Below are 17,743 nucleotides of genomic sequence, written 5' to 3'. Positions count from 1 at the left end.
TTGGCTTCTGTTCCATTCATTGCAGCACACAGTGAACTGTAACAACACATTCAACAGATATTTAATGCCCCCCCACCCCCGGTGCAGTACTTCCATCCTATAACTATTGTAGTAATTTTTCACGACATTCTGTCAAAATGTCGGGCAATGATTAAGTGAAGTACGTAATTTTAGCGTCGGAAAACTAGAAGAAAGCTTGTATTTTAGATCAGGGATTGCGCTAGGGGGCTTCTGCTTTTCGGCTCGTTTAAGTCTACGGTGTAAGTGAATAACTTATCTGGTCATCTACGGATTGTTTTTGTTGGTGGGAATACATTAGTTGGGAACAGTATTTTCAATACAATAATAAATAGCGCCTTTTTGAGCATCCCAGAGTGACCTGACACTGCCGGTCCTGTTATCACAAAAGTTCCGCAAGCTGCCTAATCTGTCGTGGTCATCAGCCTTAGGGTAATACTTAATTTTTTTTTTCCCTGTTTCCTGTTTGGTCTTCGATCAGTACGCAGAAAGGAGAGGCAAACCGCCTCGTGGCGGCGATACAATCCACCGCACCCACAGAGCACGCAGACATATCAGTGCTAATAAAAATAAATCAATTGCTCAGCGGGTGTTTCTTACTTCACCGGTCCGTGGCAATCTGGTTTAGATCACACATAATCATAGTATTGGCTAAAGGTCCTTTTTGTCAATGTCGAGGACGGAAACAGAGTTGCGCCAATCAGTACACGAAATATTAAAATCGCCCGCGAGAACAACGTTGCTGTTAGTGAACACAGCCATGTGATCGCATAATTTGGACGTGTTTTCAGGGGGAGCCAAAAGAGGTCTGTACACAGCCCATGCAATCAAAGGTCCAGCAGTTAAATCGCAGGAAGAAGCTTTCGTGGTCATCTATCTTGTTTCAAAGAACGCCAGACAAGGAGTGTATGGCTACGCCGCAACCTCTAGTCTACCGATCACGACCGAAAATACTATAGTTCGGGGGAATTAGAACCGAATCGCTGACGTTATAGTGTAAACAATCAGCGTGCGTGTGTGTGTGTGTGTGTGTGTGTGTGTGTGTGTGTGTGTGTGTGTGTGTGTGTGTGTGTGTGTGTGTGTGTGTGTGTGTGTGTGTGTGTGTGTGTGTGTGTGTGTGTGTGTGTGTGTGTGTGTTTGTGTGTGTGCGTGTGTGTGTGGGTGCGCGCGCGCGTGCGTGCGTGCGTGCGTGCGTGCGTGCGTGCGTGTGTGTGTGTGCGTGTGTGTGTGTGTGATGTTCAAGAAGCAGAAGTTCGTTCCCCAAACATTTTTACTAGTCCTTCCGTTTAGAAAGCGCTAAGCGTTCGTTTTTTGGTATCGTCCCATACAAACATTGGGCCACCAATCTTCAGCTTGTCATGCAAAAGAGATATGTGCTCCTTATTCGCTCGGTCAGTTTGAGCGCTGGTGGTGGTGAACAACTTTTATTTGGCCCTCCAGGGTTTAACGCGATCGGGCCTAGATTTCCCCCGTGGGGACGGCGAGGTTTTCTCTCAGCTCTGCCTCGCAGGCCTGCTGGACGGCCCAAAGCTGGTCGTCAAGGCTGGAGCTGCGCAGAGCGGCGGTCCACCTTGACGGAAAAGGTTCTGGTGCAGTGACTGTTTTATCGCCTATAATCTGCTGTCCCAAAGTAATTTACGCGCGTGCAGAATTTCTTGGCTGTAGGTGTATACAGTAAACTCTCAGTAGTACGAACGCCGGTTTATCGAATATTTCAGAATAACGAACTTTTTAAAAATCCCCGGCAGTTTTCTTATAGATTCTATGCAAAAATGTTTCACTTGAACGAATTTCGGAACAGTCAATATTTCAGTTCAATGAAGTTTTGCGCCCTGCACTGCAGGCGCAACCGATGCCCGCTCTCATCAAACTGCCGCTCCAGCGGCAATGTAACGTCGCTGGCGCTAAAGCGCCCCTGGGGCAAAGCCGCGGCGTTGAAAACGAACGGCAACGAGGCATCGCCGCCGAGATTGCCCGCACAAGACGAGCAAGCATATAATCTCGGAGGCCATGAACAAAGTAACATCGCTGGCGCTTACAACGCCGCCAGAGCAAAGCGGCGATCTGTCACATCACAAACCACGTGGTGTGTGATCTTCTGGAGAATCTGGAGATTGTTTTCAGTGTTCGTCCTGAAGAAGAGTGCGACGAAGAAGGGGCAACTGCCGAGCCAGTTTCAAGCCCTATAACTCTAGCCGATGTTGTAGGGTACATTGGAAAGTTGAGAGACTTTGTGTCTCAACAGCAAGCTGTGCCAGAAGAAGGGTACAAAAACATTGACTCTTTGGACAGTTTTGTTACTTCCTGTGCTTTAAAAGTACAAGTGCAGAAGAAGATTACAGATTTTTTTTCTAAGTGAGAAAGGCAGCATTATAACTGCTATGAACCTTGTACTTGTTGATATGTACAAATTCCATTTCACACATTTTTAACACTATGGATGCCATGTATTTTGCTCCATGAATTGCACTTCAAACTTTTGACTGTCTATGCCATGTCTTAGGTTGGTCTAGCGAATATTCAGTTTAGTGAACTTTCAGTTAAGTGAACTATTTCCTTTGGTCCCTTGAAGTTCGCTCAAGTGAGAGTTCACTGTATATATTGGACGAAAATATGTGTTCCTTTAAGCCTGTCTGCATTCTGCATGACACCCTGTTTTTCAGTGTAATCTTGGACATAGGCAATCACTGGGCGACGACCTGCCTAATGATCAAGACGGTGAATACGAGCTCTAGATCTGTATTTAGTTCAAAAAAATTTTCTCGTTTTAGGTGCCAAAACAACGATCTGATTATGAGGCACGCCGTAGTGGAGGACTCCGAAAATTTGGACCACCCGGGGTTCTTTAACGTGCACCTAAATCTAAGTACACGGGTGTTTTCGCATTTCGCCCCCATTGAAATGCGGCCACCGTGGCCGGGATTCGATCCCGCGACCTCGTGCTCAGCAGCCCAACAGCATAGCCACTAAGCAACCATGGTGGGTTATTGCATTTAGTTCCACGTTTTCCCTCGAAAATGTAATCAACAAGGGTGCCTCATTTTCACTGCTCGTTTTTGTCGCTCATTTTTTAAAGGAATTTTAGTTTTTCTTGCAAATAATGTCTGCCTATTACAGTAGTCCAACTCAAGAAGAAGAATTCTGCTACTTGCATCAGGCGACCTTTAAGAATTCTGTTAGCGCTGACAGAAAACGTCCCTTGTCTACATATGTGATCGTCATTCTTCAATTATTTCATAATTCAATGAAAACTTCGTATACTTCTTTACAACTACAAATGATAATAAGTGTCATTTCCTATTAACGGCAATCGATTTATCTTTAGCTGCAATACTGTTGCTCGAGAGTGTGCAGCTATCATGATGAATTCGTTGTTGTTAGAGGGCTGCCTCTGCTTTCACAGACACGATTTCTTTTTTCCGGTGACGTGGAGTTAAACCCTGCCCGTATGACTGGCGCTGGGCGAGATTGAAGAACTACCGAAGGAACTACGGTCGGAACAGGCAACCGTGCTGCAAAAGTTGTCAGACAATGGAAAAACTCAGGAAAAACTTCAGAAAAAACAACCTCGAGATCGTGCATCCAGTGCCAGATCACCCACCTCAGCGGGCACCGGAACTACCACAGCCAAGAGCACCAACAAGATATCCCTCCTCTCGAAAACAACCAACAGTGCAATCACGAGACCAATCAAGAGGATCAGAGTCAAGCGCCCAGTCTTATGCATCAGTGCTACGGAAAACCACAGGACAACAGGCAGAAAGTAATACACAAGAAAGCTCCTGTTCTCGCACACATTTCTCTCAGCGACCTTACGCATCTACTGCAGAAGTAACACCAGCTAATAGCGAACATACCACAGCATCGGTGACACAACTGATTTTGCCGATGCTTTTCGCAGCTCTTAAGGCAATCCTATCTGCTTTGCCGGAAGCAAACAACCTACCAGAAGTAAAAGCCTTGTTGCCTCTAGAAGCACTGTTGTGTCAACAATCCGGGCCGAAACTGCGGCAGGCACTACATGAATAACCGCTACAAAAATGTCTCCATATTTCAGTGGAATGCTAACAGTCTTCGAAGAAAGTGCGCTGACTTTCGTAAACTGCTTGTACAATACAACTTCCCAATACTTTGCATTCAAGAGGCGGGAATCACTGACGACTTTCGCCTCTCGAATTATGTGATATATAAGACTTCTCGTCAAGGTGCTGTTAGCAGAGTGCTCCTGTGCGTCAGAAAGGACCTACCATCTTATCAAATTCAGTCCAGTGATTCAGACTTCCCGGAATTCATCGCATGTAAAGTATCCTTTGGCAAGCTCTGTATAACAGTGATTAATCTATATCTTCAACCTTCAAACCGGATTTCAGTAGAAGCATTAGTGGATATCTTCAAAATAGCTCATTCTAATGTATTTATATGTGGCGACTTCAACGCACACAACATCATCTGGGGCAGTGATCATTGTGATGCACGGGGTAATGTTATTGAGTGCGCCATAGATAAATGCAACTTGACTGTTTTAAATGATGGGTCGCCAACATTCCTTCGTGGATATAATTACTCAAGCTGCATAGATGTTACCCTGTGTTCACATGATCTAGTGAATGGTGTGGGATGGACAACAGATATGGAAACGCGCGGAAGTGATCATTTTCCCATCCTTGTTAACCACCCTAGCATGCACTATGATATCAGGCGTTACAGCCGACTAACCAACTGGCAAGCTTTTCGGTACCGCCTAACGGATCAAGTTAACCAACAAGCAACAGTGGAAAAATTTACAGAATTTTTGCAGGATAATATGAACATATGCACAAAGAAGGTCCCAATACCAAAAGATTATGCTGCAGTTGACGGAGAATATGAACACCTAAGAGCCATCCGACGCCGATCCGAAAGAGCTTACCGACGGAGCGGAAGTTTGGAAGCATACAGAAACGCTCAGAAAATACACAATGTAATGCGCAGACGAATGGAAAGCTTAGGCAAACGGCGCTGGCGCGATTTCTGCGGCACGCTGTCTCCTCACACGTCTGTCCCACGAATTTTTCTTGTAATTCGTTCTTTAAGCGGACCTGTAACACAAAGCTTCCCATTTCGTGCTCTCGCTGTAGCCCGGGACACGTGTGAAATAATAGTTGCAGATGAATTTTGTGAGCTTATTTCCAGATCTGCTTTTTCATCCCAATGTGCAGAATTTGATATTTCAGTAGAGTTGGCTAAGCGAAAAATTACTGCTTGCTACTGGGCCCAACATCCTCAATTAGATCACACTTTCACATTAAGCGAGCTCCAATGTGCAATTGCATCATGTCGCCAAAAGTCCGCTGCTGGGCCGGACGGCATTACGTACAATATGCTAAGAAACCTCGGACCGACAGGTACAAATGCGCTCTTAGACATCTATAATAACTTGTGGATAGAGGAAACTGTACCTGACTCTTGGAAAGTCGCTCGGATCATACCAATTTTAAAACCTGGTAAGACGCCCTTGTGCCTTGAATCCTTCCGCGCCATTAGTTTGACAAGTTGTTTATGCAAAGTAATGGAGAAAATGATTGCCGCGCGACTTCAATGGTGGTGTAATGAAACGAATGTGTTGTCCAACTACTTAGTAGGTTTTAGAAAACATAGATGCACAATGGATGCAATATTAGATATAGTAACCTGTGTGGAGCACGAGCGTGCATGTGGAAACGTGACTATAGCAGTAGTCCTAGACATCAAGAGGGCATTTGACACTGTTAGTCACGTTCATGTTTTGCTAAGCATGTTGGAACTTGGTCTGTCTGGCAGGTCCTTGCGATGGATTTCTGAATTTCTATCAGGTCGCAAAATATTTGTTCAGACGGGTGAAGGAAAGAGTGCTGAACATCTCGTCAAACAGGGAGTACCACAGGGAAGCGTACTCAGTCCCTTCCTTTTTAACTGCGTCATGGCTGATTTAACACGAAGACTGCCATCACAGTTAAAGTTTTCTCTGTATGCTGATGATGTGTGTATTTGGACATCTGGATCTAATGCTCAACTACTCCAGATGGCATTGCAAGACGGCATAAATATCAGCAACCAATTTTTGAGAGAAAGAGGAATGGTACTATCACACGCAAAGACTGCTGTATTGCCCTTCACTCGGAGGCAGTTAAAAAATTTCAATCTTAATCTGGAAGGACACCCTCTAATGATTGTCACACAGCATCGATTCCTTGGCGTAATACTTGATAGGCAGCTATCCTGGGCACCCCACTTAAAAAAACTCGAAAACGAGGTCAATGCCACAGTGACTGTACTTCGCAGACTTGCAGGCACATCATGGGGCGGATCAGTATCGTCCATGCTGACTGTTTACAATGCATTAATACGACAAAAAATTGCATATTCCGCGCCCATCTTACACGGACTTTCCCACACGTCAGAAGAGAGACTTCAAAGACTTTTAGCTAGAGGACTACGCCTATGTTTAGGAGTTCCACGAGCGACTTCGAGTTCTCTTGTAATAGCTGAGGCTCGCCAATCACCATTTCCAGTTATGCGAACTACAGAAACATGCCGGCATTATTTCCGTCTTCAAACCCAGCATAAAAACCACCCATTGGCTCTAGACATAATGAAACGAGATAGAAGTTATGTTCATATAGAAATTCAAAAAAATCTTCACATATTGCCAGGAAATGAATTTTGGAACTCAGACATCGAATATCCTCCATGGCTGCTTACAGTTCCGAAAATCGAATTGTCAGTAGAAGGAATATTCAGCAAAAGAGACATGTTCATTCAAGCTGCTCAACAACTCGCACTATACCAGATATATATGCGGTATTCAGGATACACACACGTCTATACAGACGGCTCCAGTACAGCAACCTCTTCAACTTCATCATTCATTATACCGCACCTCAACAAACAAGAATCATTTAAGTTATCTCGTGCGACTTCGTCCACAACGGCTGAACTGTTCGCAATCCTATGTGCGGTAAAATTTATATTGTCAGTAACAGAAGCGCAAAAATGGGTAATTTTCAGCGATTCACAGGCGGCTCTAACATCACTCTGCAGCACAAAGGGGAAAGCATTCAGCGACAGTATAATTTATGAAACACTTAAAAACCTCACAAAGGCAAGCGAAGCGAAACATGCAATAGCACTCCAGTGGATACCAGGGCATTGCAACATTCCTGGCAACACAGCAGCCGATGAAGCAGCACGACAAGCGCACCTGAAAGATGATACGGCTCCGCTCCCAATATCAAAAAATGAATTACGCTGCATTATAAGGACAACGTCTGTCAACATGTCTAGAAACACTTGGTTTGACCAGAATTCGAAGAGCTCTGACTTATATCATATTGATCCATTTATTGAATTCAAATTTTCATTGTCATTAGATAGAACTATGGAAACGCTTATTCATCGATTACGGCTAGGCAATGCCTACACAAAGCATTTCTTACACAGAATTGGCCGAGCGGAAACCCCCGAATGTGATTGTGGATTTGTAGATGAAGATATATATCACCTCCTTCTAGATTGCCCACATCACGACACACCAAGATGCCGACTTAAATCAGCGCTAAGTAAATTAGACCGCAGACCTTTCAGTTTAAGGAAACTTTTGGGCCCTTGGCCAACAACGGCCTTGCAGAAGAGCGCTTTAAAAGCACTAAAGACTTTTTTTAAAGACAGTGGCATCGTTGGACGTTATTAGTGCTTTCATTGTTCTGTTCATTTGAATGTCAATCTATATATCCATCTGTTTGGGAATTATGTTATGTTGACTGCTTTGTTGTGACTGTATGTGCTAATATTTTAACACGATGTATATACCACCCGCTCACTAGACAACGTGTTATTAGGCGACAGTATCGTTTGTACTTTTGAGACTTTCGACTACATAAGTGTGAAGACATTTGCCATGTATATTGTATGTACCCGCTGACCCGCTGACTAGAAAATGTGCTATTAGGCGACAGTATCGTTTGTACTATTGAGACTTTCGACTACATATGTGTGGAGACATAGTGTGCTAAGTGTTATTAGGCGACAGTGTTATTTGGCGACAGTATCGTTTGTACTTTTGAGACTTTCGACTACGTAGGTGTGGAGCCATAGGTGTGCTTGTGTGAAAAGACTATTTGATATGTAACCGTGCACCCTGAATGATGTATGACGGAACCACCCAAGAGATAAGGAGTAGCCGGCGCCTTAAATTGCGCGCCAACATCTCCTTATATCATATGAATAAAAAAAAAATGCACTCGAAGGAACCGAAAGTAACTTTTCTGACAAACTAGAAGACTTAAAAAACAGGAGCCGGCGATCTAACAGCATCCTTTAAAATACTAGACAAGCACCCAAGGGAACCCTGGGAAAAATCCGAAAATGTAGTCAAGTGTGCACGGATGTGCGAAAGCTAGACCACTTATCCATTAAAAGAGCTCACCGTCTGGAGGCCCACAAGAAAGAACGCACTCGTCCAATTGTTGCTAGCTCTTCTGGATGGAGGTACCTTGATTTTGGCCCTTATTTCCTTGGGCATCTCCATCCAAAAAAACTTACACAAGAATATGCATCCTGGGCACCACGAGGGCAGGAGAAAAAGCAGGGCAGAGAACATGGCGAAGAACTACGGAAGGAAACAGGACGCGGTCTTTGTAGAAGCTGCACGTTACAAACACAAAAGCAGCTTTGTCGCAGCAGCACTTAACCACAACAGACAATGCAGCACAAGCTTGACTATAAACACGACACGCATCGAAACGGCGGAGGAAGCGGCTATAGCGTTAGCCATAGCCCAAACATCGTATACTATATAATCAGCGATTCTCAGACGGCAGTACGCAACTTCACGAACGGCCGGATCTCAGCTGAGGCGCTCGACATACTCATAAAAGGCAAACCAACAAGGGAAGACAGGTGCGTCCAAATCCTATGGACACCCGCCCACACGACCGACTCAACGGGAGAGGACAATCCTAACGCGGCGGCACACAACCTAGCTCGAGGACTGACTTTCCGAGCTGCGATGAACGTAGACCCCTCGGCAGGGCCCTCCGAAGTATGAGAATGAGAAGACAGATTGACCAGATTCAGCGACATCATCAACCATTACAAGATGCAAAGATGCACTTATCCTCCACCCCATCCACAACTCACTAGATCGCACGCTGTCCAGTGGCGACAACTACAAACCAAATCTTACAAGAGCCCGATACTAATGCACGCTATTTATCCAGAAATATACACAACAGATAGATGCAAACTGTGTGGCACCAGAGCCACGCTACAACACAGGCTACGCGAATGCCAGGAACTAATACAGGACAATGCGTGCGCAGCCTCCATCGACAGTCTCCGCGCGCGATGGCAGGCCGCGCTGCTCAGCTCAAACCTAGAAGAACAACTCTGGGCAGTCCAGCGGGCCAAGGAAGCCGCTTAGAGGCAAGAACTCTTGGCCGTAACCTCGGCGGGTGCCCCAGTCCACTAACTTGCCGGACGCGAATCGATTCGAAATAACGTTTTCTCACTCAGTCACTCACTTTCTGGATGGAAAGCAAGAGAATCTAAAGTTCACACTGAAAGTCAAAAGAACGTCATGTAGCGTATCTGAAGATTTCGGCAAGGTAGTTCAAGAAAAACGCCGTCAGCTCTGGAATTATGGCAAAGAAAAGCGACAGGACAAGAAACAAGGTATGCATTTGAGCTGCGACAGGCTGATAATCGATGGGCAAGAATCTGCCTGGGATACTGACATGCATAAGCCCGTTGCCTTTCGGGCGCATGCACACGATTCGACTCTCTTATCAAAAGCAATTTCTTGGCAGTGAAGGCTACTTGAGATTAAAAGAAACACGCCACCACCGTGCCATTTATATTGTTGCGGTATACTGTAAATCCAGGCGGAAACGCTTTTACATCTGATACTGTGTCATCGAGCCACGGCTCAGTATTCATGATGATTTGTGTTTCCATCGTTTCCACTAAAAGTCTAAATTCATCAACTTTACTTTTATGATAAGACAAGTCACCACCGGTGCTGTTGGTGCTGATATTATAACTTTCCATCGGTTTGTCAGTTGCATATTGTACTAATTACGTAGTGATATGCTATTATTGATACATTCTGCATTTTGTTTTTGTATTCTATTCTAGCAATGTGTTTAAACTATGTCGACTTTGTATACGCACCCACCCACCCCCCTGCACTAACGCCTTCACTGCATTGCAGGAATTTTATAATACGCAATAAGCCATCCAGTTCTTCTTCTGGGTTGCTTTGATCGAATTTTCTTTATCTTACCACCTCTTTGTAGGCCGGTTTAAATTCGAAGCATTATTCGCCATATTCTTGGTACTTTGCGGCAGGTTGTAGCTAAGCAGGCTCTTGTCTCGCCTCTCTTTAATAAAGAAAAAATAATGTTTAACATGGTGGAATCGAATCTCTTCACTTGAGCACAGAAGCACGGAGGCATATATTGCTAATATAGAAGGCAACAGTGCCTCATAAACCACGGTTGAACGCGATTAGCTAAAGCGCCGCTGGCGATCTTTTGATGTCACGCCGTGAGAATGTGGCCCCTCTGCGTAAGGCAGGTAGCAAAACAGTAGTACAAAACTCGTGCCTTTGCGTGTCACCCACGACAGGTTAGGTTAGCCTAAATGGCGTTAAGGGGGGCGCGGCGCGCTCTCACAGCGGTTGCAAAGGGCTTCGAGCACCGCCGGTGGCGTGTCAAGCAATCGCGTTCAACCGCGGTTGCTAAAGCACTGTGCCTTCTATAGATTTTCGCTATGTGTAGCCCGGAGCTCTAACCATTAGGCCGCGATTTTCTTTTTATTGTCTGTACAACTACAGTGCAGTAAATTCGCTATGACAGGGACATTTCCGTTCGAGTGGCTTTATTTAGGCACGCACACCAGGATCAACAAAGAAAAGAAATAGTGGAAGCTAAAACTTCCTCAAACACGCAAGCTTATATAATACGTCGACCAGTGTGGCTGCTCAGGTTGAGCTCTGTGGGCGTCACGGATGAATGCAATGCTTTCAACAAAGTTTTCTCTTGCAGAACACACGTTAACGTCAGCATGACGTATTTGCACCCTAGTTTTTCAGAGGCGGCGAAGGCCCAGGACCATGAACATTTCGGAGGGTACGCCGTCCTCATTGTCTACATTTAAGAATCGAATTCCGTGAGGTGTTATAGGACGTTCTTTTTTTTTTAGTGCGCGGTTATGTACGTCCTGAAGAAAGTTGTATCCCAGCAATCTATGAATGCGTGTTCTATAGTTTCCGGTTTTACAGCGAAGCTGCTGGCCTCCAGTTGGTCGGCAGTTTTCGCGGCTCGTTTTCACTAAAAAAAAATACCTTCAGCAACTAAGAAAAAAGGACTGCCGGAGATTGAAGCGAGAAGTGCATACACTCTTTGGTATCACGCACAACATTCGCACAACGCAGCTCATCGCACAACATTCGTTTCAATGAAGAACAAGCACCAAACAAGCATCCAAATCACATATTTGATGATAAGGCGCTCATGATAACAATGCGAAGCACCTAGCGATCCGCGCATACGTTTCCTGGTAAAACATTACAGTTACGCAACCTGCCTCGGCGACGGCTGCTTGTGACGTGAAGAGAGACGTCACTACCCTTTCATATATAAAACAAACAACCCAGTAACTGATTTCATTGTTGTTGCAGCACCGCTATGGGTAGGCAACGCATAGTTAGGAATCCCGAGGAGCAGCGTCAATACGAGGAGCGGCAAAAGGAAAACAAACGGCGATAGGATCAGCGTTGGCGTGCCGCGAGAATTACCATTACTTTCATTACTGTCATTACTCTAAATTAGCATTACTATCACTACTCTAAAGCAATAAAGTATTGCATATTCCCCTCAATAGTTGTAGTGGAGGTTTTCAACAGCTTCGCTGGGCATCCACGTTCGCAGGGCCGGGATGAAAGTTCTCTCTTATTTTTTGTCTTTTTTTTTGTGTGGAGGATACAGTTGACTGTCCATGCCACAAAGAAGTCGTTATCATGCAGCCGTGTTTTGAGTGGCAGCATACCAGTATGTAAGTCGAAGGGAAAAATCTTTTGTCGTTGGTTAGGCCACGATCAGACGCACACTTCTCTCGATCCAAAGCCATCCAGCTCTTTAAAGCGGCCCTAGCCACTTCGTCGTAACCTTTCCTTGAGACAGCTCGAGGAGGAGGAGGATTAGAATTCGGTATCACCGAGACCGGCCCACTTTCCTCGGTGCTTCCCTGGTAGTATGCTACGTTGGTTTGTTTATAATCGCAACAGTTCCTTTACATCGCCCAGTATACTCCTAAAAAACGCTGACTTTGATACATTGCAAACAAGACGACAGCACGATCTATTGAAATTGATGTTATTACTGTATCACGATGAGCTGCGCATAAATAAGAACGCGTACATAGAATCACTTCATCGCCGACCAACGCGATCCGAGCATCCGAAGAATTGAGGGAGTATTCCTGCAAGACACAAGCTTTCAGAAATTCATTTTTTTCCACGCACCGTCACTGAGTGGAATGCTCTGCCTGCGGACCTGGTAAACTGTACAAATGTTAAATTGTTCATGACAAAATTGTGACAACAAAAATACACTTCATTTCCCTCTTTCTTTAATTCGTTTTTCCTTCCATCATTTGGCCTCACATAACGCGTGCGTACTACATTCCAATGTGTTTCACTTTCTTGTGTTTTATGTACGCCTGAAAACATTCATTGGCGTCCATTGCATTATGGCGTATATGAAAGCTTTGTATTGTGAAGAGTTACTCATATTGCCTCACTAATCCATGTTTGTTATCGTTCATATCCTTATCTGTGTGTATACGTGAAAGACTTATCAAATGTACAGGTACTAGAATTTTAGTTACAATTGTTCTGAAGATACAAGATGTTAACTTAGATGCACTGTATTCGGTGATAATTTCATTGTAACATCTGCATCTGTGGACTTGCCTTGTGCAAGTTTTACTGTTGTGTTACATCTGTTTTTTTTTACGACCTATTCAACACTAAGGCCTCATGTGAGAGGCCGGCAGTACTCTTGAAATAAAATAAAATTCTACGACGTTGTCCCGACATCATGATCACCCAAGTTAATCATGGGTTTAGATTTCTGCGCCGAAGTGCAAATTTCGTCGGAGTTTTAACATAGGCCACATGGCACAGCTATGTAAGATCGCTTAACACGTAGTCGCTGATGACGTCACAATACGTGCTTCCCTCGCTTACGCTCGTCCACTACCTCTGTAGAAACCAACAATTTCCGTGTCGTTAGCTCGCGTCGAAGGGCCGGCACAGAAATCATGACGTTGCCGCCCCGCGATCGTCTTCAGCGTGGTCACCGTCGCGATGTGGTCCTCACAGACACTGTAGCGATTCTGTAACGGTATACCGCGTCCACTGGCCGACCGGCCAGCGCCTTCTAGCGGCGAGAAGCGACGAGATCAGCAAGGGCATCCCATTCGCACCAAGTTCACTCGAAGCGCAAGTTTCGTCTGCTGGGCTCTTCTCGTATGCATGACACCGCCCTTGTCGCGATTAACTCAGTGGAATCTTCCCTGCTTACCGGAGACAGCAAGTGTGCGGGATCTCGGACGAGCCTTTTACATTGAAGCTGTCTATGGCTACGCTCCGGGAAAATCGTGGCGCCGAACGGGAAATGCCTTGCGGCAACGCCAAATGTCTCGCGAATGCTCTGTAGCTCTGGATCTAATGCAAGTATCTTTTAAAAAATCATACTGAAGTTGGCCGCTAGAACGACTCTATGAGTACGCGAAGTTTCATTCACTTGTCATAATTAGCTAGTTCACAGTGAAGTTGTAAACGATACAGAATTCCCGTTTCCTGTCAATACATGGGCACATACGGAGGGAGTATGGTTGCAGAAAACGGCTGCAACACTCGGTTTATCGAAACTATCCCGAAACAAATTACATGACAATTAGGCGCTGAGTCTAAGATTACGCGGAGTTTCATTTACTTTTCATAATTACGCAGTTCACAGTGAAGTTGCAAATATTGTGCAATTCCAGTCTGAGCTCAACACATACGCTTCTACGGGAGGGAAACGGACAACCCCATGTTTGTCCGCTAGAATAACAATATAGTACTTCCGAGTTTCATTCAGCCAATTAACTAGAAAGTATGCTCAATCTCAAATTACAAACAAACATTTTTTTTATTTCGTGCACTTTTTTGGACTGCGCGGCTGACAGGGGCGCAGTCCAAGAAAGTGCACGAAATAAATGTGTCGCTCGCGCCGAGGCTCGGTTTAACGGCCACCTGCGGTTAAAGGGAAGCTGAAAGGTTTTCCAGAAAAATTGAGTGAACATGTGTGCATAATGGTTTTCAACCCTCCGAATTCGAATGTCGTATCGAAATTGAACGAAAGAAAGCGCAAATATATTTTATTTCGACGAAAAGTGCAGCAGCGGACACGCCCAGCTCGCGCGTCTCGTTTCCGCCTGTGATTGGTCGGGCGCCTCGTGACGTCAACTCTAGTGACCGACCGCTGCCGCTACACATGAAGCGCGGTGCCAGGTAGTTTGGTGCTGTAATGGAAAATTAAGAGGTAATGGAAAATTTAGAGAGACTGCATTTTTCTGAGGAGTTCGGCGTTACTCCCTACATGTACGAGCCGATTGCGAAGAGCCGGCCTCTCGAAGAAGCAAACGATGCTGGTGCGAGCAGTGCTTTCGACGCGAACGAAAGCGAAGTCTTGGGATCTCTTAGTGTTGGAAATGCTCTTTGGTGAGTATGTTTTTTGCAAAGCGATCTAGTGATCTCGCCGATCTTTCGCCGATCTAGTGAGCTCGTTTCCGGTCAAACAACTGCAGTGTTGTGTTCCTGCATGCCTCCTCGTGGAACGTAAGCGGGGATGCGATCGTCGGCATTTGTGCGCTGTACAAAGCTGTCGGCAATCTACAAAGACGGTTTAAACGCGTGAAAAGCTTCCCGGTTCATGCAGTACGTGTAGTGACCATCTGTGCGCCATCCGCACACTTAAAGTCTTAAAGGCGGCGAATTCCGTCGGCTACTTGAGACGGTCGGTTTCTCGCTGTGCGCGAGAGAAGGGGGAAGCGTAGCGTCCTGGCGTGCGCCGGCTTTCCAGCACATGCAAACTCTACATTTGTACTGCGTTATGGTAGCTGCATGCAGGCTGTTTTACAACACACGTGCAAACAGAAAATTCGCGGCGTTTTGCGACGAAACCTGCCTCAAGGGCGGGAGATAAACATGCACCTTCCGTTCAGCGTGCTAACACGAAGGAGCTCGCAGTAAATCAAAATCCAGGTTTGGGCGAGTTCGTGTGTGCGCTCCTTGTGTACGCGAACACTGACGGCACTGCGCCGGGCCTTAGACGAGCTGACTTTACTGGCAAACCCAACGCACGTTTTAATGATAAATTCTCGTGATAATCGTCGTCACGGAAGTGGTTGGAGCACAGCACTGTTGTTCTTGAGGGCTTGAAATTCTTTAGCTTCACAGCAGCCTCCCAAAAGCTTCTTGTCTTGTGGGAAGCAATGGAAGACAACATCGTCGCGGCCGCTGGTGCTCGTGCAACCGTTGGCTGCACAGAAAACCGGCATGAACGGCCCACCACTTCAGTTGATGCTGCGCACGTTGACTACCACTCTACATACACGCAGACGCACCAACAAAGGAATGCAGGGTCGATCGAAGCAGATTACGATGGCACGCACGCAGAAACAAGCACGGTCAGGCACGGTCGCGCAGGCTGCGAAGGAACAAAACACTAGAGTTGACGTCACAACACCGCGGTTTCCGGTCTCCGCTCGCATCGTCAGCGTCAGCAGCAGCGCGCGGCATTCGACGGGGGGCGGAGCTACAGCGCAATTTTAACCGACGATTACGTCGCTCCTAATTGAAAAAAAAATCCCAAATTTTACCTACATGGTTTATAAGGTTCCCGCATCCGTATATGAGCGTCTTATTGAATTCGACAGACTCTTCAGCTTCCCTTTAAGCGGCGCTCCGACACAGCTCCGCCGCCAACACCTGCATCTTTAGAGCGGCGTCGTAAAAGCCCATCGACGGTACCACTGTGCGCGTACAACGTATTGCGAGCCTGATGTAGCTTTGCATTTGACATAAGTGACATATAGATAACTATATGTACAGTTACATACCAGCAAGATATACAAACATAATTTGTACCACCACAGCAGCTTCGCTGGTCGACCACCTTCACAGGGTGGAATGACTCAAATTTTTTTTTACAACATATATCGTGCTGTAGTCCACATGCATCGTAAGATAAAGAACAAAGCGCGCAAAAAAAGGAAGAAATGGTTGATGGAGCACGTTTGTCTGTGAATAATGTGGTTATTTTCGCAATTTTAGCACATTCCTTGTGCACGTATTTAAAATCGGATTCTTGCAGACGTGTATTGTGGCTTAGGAGACTTCGGCGTCGATTGTTCACAGTTAGATGCCGTTCTATATCTTGAACTAGCATAAAGAAAGAAAAGAAAGGATCATTTGTAAAAAGAAACATTTTGTAAGGCTGGATATCTCCCGCGAACTAAGCAGTACCAGCCGTACGACGCGGCAGTGAATCGTACAGCGCAAACACGAGATCGACGTCGCCCTTTAGGGTCGACCATTGCGCCTTCACAGCTTCTCAGAGTTGATCAGGCGTCACATTGTGCAGACCCATCCTTCATTGAAAGATTTCTCTGCATTATGGCCCGGACATTTGCTATAATGTTAAAGTTGGCTCAATGCGGAAGCGATGACAGAGTGATAACCTCCATTTCCTCAAGATGGCCCTTCATAGCGCGGACCGGTTAAAGGTCCTGCTGGAGGTAAAACATAGCCGTCCCTAAAGGGACCATCGAGCATGTGTATAGCATTAGCTGGTGGTCAATGATGTCAATGTGGTTATCGGGACACAATGAAACCGGAACTCGGCAGTTGGGTTCAAGCCCGTCCTTCGTGACCACGCCCCAGACGTTGACGCTGTAGTGATCACTTCGCGTCCTGGATGTAGTGAGGGTTATGTCTGCAAAAAAAAGGGGGGGAGGGAATGTGGGCAGTTTGCACTATATTGGTGCAAGGTCACAGCGGAGTTGGTTCCGGCTTCCGAGCATTCAGTCGGCAGCGTTCGTTCTCCGGCCCGAAATTCGGCATCCCCGGCTCGGCGACGGCGCTTGTCCGCGGCGGCCTCGGCGCGATGACCAGGATCGGCTCTCCTTCATCGAACGGTGGTCCCGTTGAGCCACGCGTCGAGCTTCCTTGTGGGCGGCTTCTCCCTCGGCGGGGGAGAGAGAAACGCACGCGGAGAGACAGCGCCGTATACGCACGTTGCGTGGCTCGTCGACGCACAGCTTGGCCGAGTTTTCTGTCGGCACGAAACAGACTTGCGAAAAGCTTCACAGCTCAGCTGCAAAAATTTAGAGCTTTTATGTTGTCAGGCCTAGCCCCATCCTCGCAACTACTGAATAGCGAACATACCTCGCGAAAGCAGGACAACGTCGATCCAAATAGGTCGCGAAGCTTCGGACGAATAGCAGTTAAGAACAAATTGTCACCGACACCAGCAAGGGTGGTTATGGGAGCAGCGATCGAAGCGCGACTATGTTTGGAGGGAACAAAGATCGGGAAAGGAAAGAGCATTTTTTAACTAAAGCGAGGCACATTTACATTCATTCAACGGCAATAAAA

The sequence above is a fragment of the Dermacentor variabilis genome, chromosome 5, assembly GCF_050947875.1.
Source record: "Dermacentor variabilis isolate Ectoservices chromosome 5, ASM5094787v1, whole genome shotgun sequence".
NCBI lineage: Eukaryota > Metazoa > Arthropoda > Arachnida > Ixodida > Ixodidae > Dermacentor > Dermacentor variabilis.
The sequence above is the reverse complement of the archived record's forward strand: the minus strand, read 5'-3'. Positions refer to the sequence as shown.